The sequence below is a fragment of the Rhinatrema bivittatum genome, chromosome 4 (genome assembly GCF_901001135.1).
Source record: "Rhinatrema bivittatum chromosome 4, aRhiBiv1.1, whole genome shotgun sequence".
NCBI classification, from domain to species: Eukaryota; Metazoa; Chordata; class Amphibia; order Gymnophiona; family Rhinatrematidae; genus Rhinatrema; species Rhinatrema bivittatum.
The window spans coordinates 467,368,207-467,374,915 of record NC_042618.1 but is presented as its reverse complement, the minus strand read 5'-3'; positions in this window follow the sequence as shown (position 1 = coordinate 467,374,915).

Below are 6,709 nucleotides of genomic sequence, written 5' to 3'. Positions count from 1 at the left end.
CTGATGGTCGTACTTTGAGTCACGTGCAAGAGGTGCTGGTGGTGGGAGGCGTGGGTGAGAAGAGCCAGGACACTGTCACCGCTCTCCTGCAAGGTAAGACAGGGCTGCGGAGGGGGTCCAGGCAGGAAAATGTTTGAAGCTTCGTGGGAGAAGGAGAGAGCAGAACCTGGGACTGAGTGGGTAGTGAAGCATTGGGGGAGAGTGGACAGAGGATAGTAGGGACTTGGGGAGAGCATAGACTGAGATTGTATGGGAGAGTGGGGACTCTGATTAGGGGAACAGCAAGCACTTGGCAATCGAGTGGAGCTTTGAATGGGAATGCGTTAGGCTGAAGGATATACATATCTATTAGATAAATGAGGCTTGACCGACGTGCCGCAAATGCGCAGTAGAGAGCAGCTCTACTGCGCATGTGCGGGCGGACACGTCGGTCAGAGCAGAGCGTCAGCTCTTTGAAAACATGGCGGCAGCGAGGAGCAGCGGCGAGGAGCGGTAGCAGCGGTGGCAAGGAGCGGCGGTGACGCGCGCGAGGGAAGGAGGGACCTCCCCCGGAGATCTTTCGTTTGTGCCATCCGAAGGGGTTGTGAATGAACTGAGAGAGGGGGAGTGACTGAGGGGAGGGAGTGACTGAGGGGAGGAGGGAGAGAGGAGGGAGTGACTGAGGGGGGGAGAGGCGAGGGAGTGACTGAGGGGAGGAGGGGGTGACTGAGGGGAGGGAGGAGGGAGTGACTGAGGGGAGGTGGGAGGAGAGAGGGAGGGGAGGGGGGAGGTGGGAGGGAGAATAGAGAGGGAGGGGAAGGAAATGGACCGAAAAAAAATATAGCCCATTGTTACGGGCTTAACGGCTAGTACCTACATAATTTGTACACTGTTCTCTCAACCTACCTTGATGTTACCCAGGTAGAGAGTCCTTCAAACTAGGTTGAGAGAACATTGTACAAATCTCATCATTGTGTGAGTTTCCTCACTCCGAAGACATCAAATCTTCACAAGAGTGCACTGTCATGTTCATACGTCTCACTCTGCATTTAAAAGTGGCCCCTAATCCCTACACTACTACATAAACCTCACCTCGAGTTACTAGGTAGGCCTCCTATAGTAGCATAAATAGCTAACTACTATCGAGACCTTGAACATCACTGTTGAATCTGTGCCCTCTGTGTATAGGATATTTTGACTCCCTGGGAGAAGAATTTGGGGTGGTCTGGTGAGGAACGTGGAGCAGGTCAGATTACTTTGGACAGTCTGGACTTGACTGCTCTTCTGGAAAGGTCAGCTTTGGAAGAACAGGATCCAAGTGTGATTATTTGCCTGCACTTTCAGAAAGCTCAGAGGTAACAAATCTGGAGTTTTCCAGACCTGTCTAAGGCAACTCAAGAATGGAGACAATTTTTCCCAGATATGCACAAGAATCTCATGCTCTTGGAGCATTGTTTTTTCCTTCATTACCCCTGTAAATGCATAGTTAAATTTTGCAATAAATATGTTTTCTTTGTCCCTGATCGGTTTAGATTTTTCATAGAATCTAAAAACCTGACTAGAGCTAGTTCCACTATGGTAAAGGAAATCTATGGTACAGGAAATATAAAGTTGACATATTGGTTTGATATCTTTTCCAGGTTCAAATGCCTTTGCCATTTCCTTAGATATATTCTGGCAAATTATCTTTTTTGTTTTTTTTACTCTTCTCCATCTTATTTAGGATCTAATGGAAAGATGACATCCTATGTTTTATTTGTTTTCTTTTCCTACTTGTTTCTTGATAGTTCTTGCTGAATGTAATTTGAAATTCAATAAATAAATAATAAAAATGGGGACTGAAGACCAGAAGATGAGAGAGGAGGAGAAGGAGGAATGAAATCTAACTATGAGTGGGAAGAGAGGAAAAGGAGAGAGAAATGGAGAAATAGGAGATGACGAGGAAAGATCAGCTTTTTGTCTTCTTTACTTCCTCCCCTACAGCAATGTCAGAGGGTGAAGTGAAGAAGAGAAGAGAAAAAAATAGAAAATGGAAAGGAGACCCTAGAAAAGGCAATAAGAGAAGACCAATAAGAGGCAAGTAGAAAAGAGAGATCTAGACCATTGTAATCGGAAAAATAGAAGGGAACACTTTGTTTCAACACTGGAACAAAGTGCTTTAAAACTTGCCGCTAGTAAGAAGTAACCACAGACATTTGCACCTGCTTTTTGGGCTGGTAGAGTTTTCATGGTAAATTACATGCGTAGCTCTGAAGATGCAGTCCACATGTGTCATTTCCTCCTCCGACCTAAACACATGAGATGATGTGAAATTTGGAAAGGTGGGCTGCGAGAATCCAGCAAACTCAAAAGTTGTGCCATGAAATTAAAAAAAAAAGTTGAGAAGCAACGACCTAGAAAATGGCCATTTATTTCATTTTTGTATTTATTTATTTTTAAAATGTATGGGCCGCAATTATCCTAAGTCCTAAGCAGCTTACATAAAAAATGTTACATAAAATCAAGCACTCAAATTGACAAAACAAGACAAACTCCAAAAAAAAAAATATATAAACAGCAAATTTGACTCATAGGCCAACAAAGATCTTAGCCTAAGGGAAACAAGGATGTTACTCAGGATGTTGCCAGCCAGCTCTTAGATAAGCTACACAAGTTCTCTATGCTCTGGAAACCAGACAACCGGCTAGTGGTGATGGGATAGCAAGCTGGCTCTGCATCCGATCTCTATGCCATCCCTCTGGCATGGTGCTGTCTAGCGACAAGGTTACTTACATGATGCCAAATGTTCTGCAAGTCACCAGCCCAACCTTCTGCCTTTTCTATTTTACTCCGTATTGTGCTTTTACCTTGGTAGAATTTCATACTCTTTACTCTGCTTATTTGTCTCTCTGCTGCAGAGGAGCACAGACTCCCGTTAATCCAGCAAGACTGAGATAGCCAGGTCACCAAAAAAAAGGCATAGGAAAAAGATGGATTTGTTTTTCTATACCTCCTCCACGCTTGACCATCTGCCCCAAATAACGGGTCAGGAATGTTTTAATTAAAAATAAAAGGAGAGGGAGGAAGCTTCCCTTTAAAAGATAAACTCATTAAGAGAAAGAATTGTATTAAAAGAACATTAATAAATTGGTGATATGCTGTGAAGGGTGGCGGTGGGGGTGTGTGTGTGAGGCCTTTGTGCTACGGCATAGTTGACGCAGCCTCGCAGGTGAACCCATGAGGCCAGCTGGCGAACGCGCCCTATAGTGGGGACAGCCTGGAGCCTTCCCTATAGCAGCCACCTCTCCTGCAAGCTGAGCTCTCACGTTCTGGTGCCAGAGATCTAGAGTCCAAAGGCACACCGGGGTCAGAGACAAAATATTTTCTCCTATTTGTTTTAAATGTACTATTTAGTAACTTCATTGCAAGTCCCCTAGTTTTTGTACTTTTTAAAAGAGTAAACAATTGAATTGTGTTCAACTGATCCATTCTGCTTATTATTTTATAGACCTCTATCATATCTCCCCTCAGACGTCTCTTCTCCAAGCTGAAGAGCCCTAACCTCTTTAGCCTTTCCTCAAGGAGGAATTGTTCCAACCCCGTCAACATTTGGTCTCCATTCTCTGTACCTTTTCTAATTCTGCTATATCTTTTTTGAGCTACGGTGACCAGAATTGCACCCAGTACTCAAGATGAGGTCGCACCATGGAGTTATACAGAGGCATTATGATATTCTCTGTTTTATTCTCCTTTCTTTTCCTAATAATCCCTAACATTCTATTTGCTTTCTTGGTTGCCGCCGGACACTGAGCAGAGGATTTCAACGTATTATCCACGATGATGCCTAGATCCTTTTCCTGAGTGGTGACTCCTAAGGTGGAACCTTGCTTTGTGTAGCTATAATTTAGATTGCTCTTCCCTAAGTGCATCACTTTGCACTTGTTCATAATAAATGTCATCTGCAAGCCCAGTCTCCCAGTCTTGCAAGGTGGTCTTGCAATTTCTTACAATCCTCTTGTGAATTAACGACTTTGAATAATTTTGTGACATCTGCAAATTAGATCACCTCACTCATTGTTCCCATCTCTAGGTCATTTATAAATATGTTCAAAAGCAGTGGTCCCAGAATAGATCCCTGGGATACCCTACTATTCACCTTTCTCCATTAAGAAAATTGACCATTTAGCCCTACTCTCTGTTTTCTCTCTTTTAACCAGTTCCCAATCTACAATAGGATATTGCCACCTATCCCATGACTTCTAAATTTCCTCAAAAGTCTCTCATGAGGAATTTTGCCAAATGCTTTCTGCAAATCCAGATACACTATATTTACTGGTTCATCTTTAATCACATTTATTTACAATTTCAAAAAATGTAGCAGTTTGGTGAAGAGGTGAAGGAAGACTTCTCTTGGCTAAATCTTTGTTGGCTATCTGTATGTTCAGTGATTTTGTTTTTTATGATAGTTTCTACCATTTTTCCTGGCACTGATGTCAGGCTCACTGGTTGTTAGCTTCCTGGATCATCCCTGAAGCCCTTTTTAAAAAATGGCATTACATTGGCAGCCCTCCAATCTTCAGCTACTACAGATGATTCTAAAGATAGTTTATAAATGACTAATAGTATGTCTGAAATTTCATGTTTCCGTTTTTTCATCACTCTGAGATGTGTACCATCTGGTCCAGGTGATTTGCTATTCTTTAGTTCGTCAATTTGCCTTATTTTATCTTCCAGGTTCACTGAGATTTGTTTCAGTTGCTCTGAATCGTCACCTTTAAATATAATTTCTGACATAGGTATTTCCCTTTTACCTTCCTTAGTAAAGACTGAAACATAGAATTAATTTAGTCTCTCCGCTATGGCCTTGTCTTCCCTAAGTGCCTCTTGTACCCTTGATCATATAGGGGCCGATGTAATAAAGTGCGCCCAGCCTAGCGAGCAGTTGGACGCATGTTTTGGATGTGCGTCCATAACCCCCGATGCAATAAGGGGATCAGCGTGTCCAAAACACGCGTCCAAACTTGCATGTAGCTAATAGTGCTCATCACATGTACATTCCATGTAGATGAGGCTATTAGCTATTACCCTACAATGCAATAAATTACTGCTTGCCCAATGTACCCTTTACAATGCAGCCAATTTAATGCCAGCCCCTAAAGCTAGCATTAAGCCTTGCCAGGTGTCAAGGGCTCATTAAAAAAAAATAAATCCTGCTTTCTGTGGTGCCTCCTATTTAGTATCGTGATGATACTAAATCAGAGGAACCACAGAAAGGTGTATCATGACAAAATGAAAAGAGGAAATGCAATACTGCGCGCTCAGGCTAGCACACAGGTTAACTGTGGGGCTGGACATGCTTTTTGGACACGTGTCCATAACCCCTGATGCAATAAGGGGGTCAGTTATTCCAAAATACCTGGAGCTGGCATTAAGTTTTGAGGAGCCCCAAAAGTTGATTATAAAAGCAGAAAATACTGCTTTTCTGTAGTTCCTATGAATTAATCCATGACAATCTCGGGATGACTGGAGATCAAAGTTCCCAGGTTATGGAGATCATGAATTTTTTAAATCCTTTTTAGTTTTATTTTTCAGGTGTTATTTGCTGTGTCTGCTGTTTTGAAATATTTTATTGGTGTTTGAGACATTTAAAAGAACTTGCATATGAGTTTTTAATTATTTGATCTTTTATTCATCAGCTTTTTAAAAAATATTATTAGTATGTTTTTAGTATTATGATTATATATTTATTTTATTTCTTGATTTTATTTTTTGATGTTTGAGGAATGGTGATGGTTCTGATTTTTCATTGCTGCACTGCATAGAGTGTCTGGCTTCTTGCGGTTTCCAGTTCAGTTTTTGTCTGCGCATTTGTATTTCTGCTTTATGGTTACTCTATTCTGTAATTGGTGAGGGTCTGTTTATGTTCTGCATGTGTGACTGAGGTGAGGCATTCTCCTAATAGGAAGTATATTAGTGTTTTAGGGCTTTCAGAGGGTCAAGCCCACACCCAAGACACATCACAATAGGCCTAATACCATATGGGTTCCAAGGGTCTTTTTTGCAGGGATTTCTGGTTGGTGTCACAGCAGTGCATGTAAATATAATGTAAGGGATATTTTTATCTCAGAATACTGTACTTTGATAAAATGTAAAATATAAATGCATAACTCTTACCTGTGTGTGTGGAATGGGACGGGGGAGGGGGTTTCGCCTGGGACACCTAATACCTTGCACCGGCCATGGGTTCGGGGTGTGGGGGGGGATGGTGTCAATTTTTAAAGTTTGTAGCACTGGAGGGAGCTGGGATTATTTTTGGTGGTCCCGGGACAGAGAATGAATGAATGGGGGCGGGGGGGGGGGGGGCGCAGCACAGTAATTGTTCACACAGGGCAGCAGAAAACCTAGCACCGACCCTGGCTGGGGGGAGGGGGGGGCAGGGGCACCTAGTTTCCCAGCGATCTCTGATCTGCACATTTGAGGCCAATTCCTTTTAATCGGCGCCTCCCTAATGCTACTTGCAGATAGGTCGGTTGGGTGAAAATACTGTAGGCAGGTCATCCAACAGAAATCCTATTTTCTCTGAGATTCTTTTACCTTAGTTTGTAATCACTATTTAACATAGCAAAAAGGCTTTGGGTTTCTTTTGAAGATGTTTTTTTTTTGTTTGTTTGTTTGTTTTGTGGTTTTTCTTTACCAACCTGAAACTCAAGTCAAGTGGATGCCTGGTAATGTTTGGTTCCATGGATTCCAA